Source organism: Panthera uncia, chromosome C2, assembly GCF_023721935.1.
Source record: "Panthera uncia isolate 11264 chromosome C2, Puncia_PCG_1.0, whole genome shotgun sequence".
In the NCBI taxonomy this organism is placed as follows: Eukaryota; Metazoa; Chordata; class Mammalia; order Carnivora; family Felidae; genus Panthera; species Panthera uncia.
In genome coordinates, this window is record NC_064810.1 from 3,576,692 (window position 1) to 3,578,558 (window position 1,867).

Consider the following 1,867-nt stretch of genomic DNA (forward strand, 5'->3'; position numbering starts at 1 on the left):
GGGGGGGGGGCGGGGGCCGGCCTTGCAGCTGGGCAGAGGGTGTCCCCAGAGGAGGGGACAGCCCCTGTGCCGAGCTGGGACTCCCGCTTGAGCTGGCCCCCCAGCAGTGGGTCGGAGAGACCCAAGAACAGGCTGCCAGGTCCCGCCGGGTCCCATCTCTCCTGCGGGGGCTGCGCCCTGACCCTGCCAGCCCGTCCCCCACCTCCCCCCACCGCGTCGTTGGGACGCGTTGACTCACGGCGGGCAAGAGCCCCCGAGTCACGCAGGAATGCTCCGAGGGCACCGAGAAAAGCGTCTCTGTGTGAGCAGAGGGGACGGGAGCTCGCTGTGCTGGGGCCAGCTTGCTGGTGTCGTGGGCAGTGAGAGTGAATACCCTTCCCGGTCCCCCGGCCGCGGGGCCGCCTCTCGGAGTGGGGGCTGCCCGCAGGCTCTCCTGACAGAAGCCAGTGGTCACTGGGTCGGAGGAGCCTCCACGGGGCCGGGAGCCCCCCCCCCCCCAGATAAACAGCAGAGGCCTCCTCGTGGCTGGGCGGAAGGGGGACCCCCCACAGCCACCGCTCAGGGTCCAGGGTTAAGCAAACAGCCGCTGTCGGGCAGGAAGGCTGCAGGGCGGGACACATAACACGACCTGCTGAGAACCCTAGAATGTTAGCAGTGGGGGTGCCTCTTCCTCCTCTACAACACTTCTGTGAGGTGCTCCAGCTGGCCGGAGGCCACAAAGTTCATTCCCTGTCACTGCGAGAGGCCAGGCCGAAGTCCAGAATCAAGGGGGGCAGGGCCTCAGCCCCTCGGGGCTCTGGGGGAGGGTCCTCCCTGGTTCTCCCAGCTCCTGCGGCTCCGCGGGCTCCTTGGCTCTAGCCTCTGCCTCCGCGTGGCCTTCCCCCTGTGTCTCTGGTTCTCTCTTCTTCTGTGTCTTCTGATTTAGGGCCTCCCCGATCCGGGATGATGGCAGAGCCTTACTTGATCTGCAAAGACCCTCCTCCCAGACAAGGTCTGAAGTTCTCGGGGGACCTGTCTTTGGGGGCCACCGTTCAGCACACTGGCAGAGAGCTGGCAGAGCCTGACGCCTGGCGCACAGGGACAGAGCTGGCAAGTAGCCCACGAGGGCTGGCTGGGCCGCCTGCAGACGGCTCCGCTCTGGTCTCAGACGGGTCCCCAGGGTGCACCCTGAGGACCCACCCGCAGGGCACCCTGTGCCTCCCTGCACTGAGCCCCCGGAGCCCAGGTGAGGCCCGCCGGGTGCAGAGGACACCTGCCGTCTCTGTCCCTGAGGGGGGCGTGACGAGCCCACCCCAGGCTGAGCAGGCGGATGCTTCCCAGGTGTGACTTCAGATGTGACAGTCCCACGGCCTTCCCTGCATCCTTGGGTGGGAGGGCGGTTGGAACAGCAAGCCAGAATGCCACCGAGCTCAGAGCAGAGGACAGAGCTGGCTCTCGGACGCCCGTTCCGCGGACGGAGCCCCTGACAGGCTCCCGGACATTGAGCCTAGAGCCGCTCTCCCTGCAGGGAGCCTCGTCCCTGGGCTCAAACGGCCAGACCTTCCTTACATGTCGGCTGGCTCTCTCCGCCTCTCTGTCTCTGTCTGTCTCTGTGTCTCCGTCTCTCTGTGTCTCTCTTTATGTCTCTGTCTCTATCTAAGTCTCTGTCTCTGTATGTCTCTGTCTCTGTGTCTCTGTCTCTCTGTGTCTCTCTTCATGTCTCTGTCTCCATCTAAGTCTCTGTCTCTGTATATCTCTGTCTCTGTGTCTCTGTCTCTCTGTGTCTCTCTTTATGTCTCTGTCTCTAAGTCTCTGTCTCTGTATATCTCTGTCTCTGTGTCTCTCTCTCTCTGTGTCTCTCTTCATGTCTCTGTCTCCATCTAAGTCT

General features: G+C 63.8%; 1 protein-coding gene across 1 annotated transcript in view; it reads right to left on the bottom strand.

Annotated features, from left to right (window-relative positions):
- Positions 1-1,867, bottom strand: part of UMODL1 (uromodulin like 1) — a 62,071-nt gene that overhangs the window by 26,500 nt on the left and 33,704 nt on the right. The window lies entirely within an intron of this gene.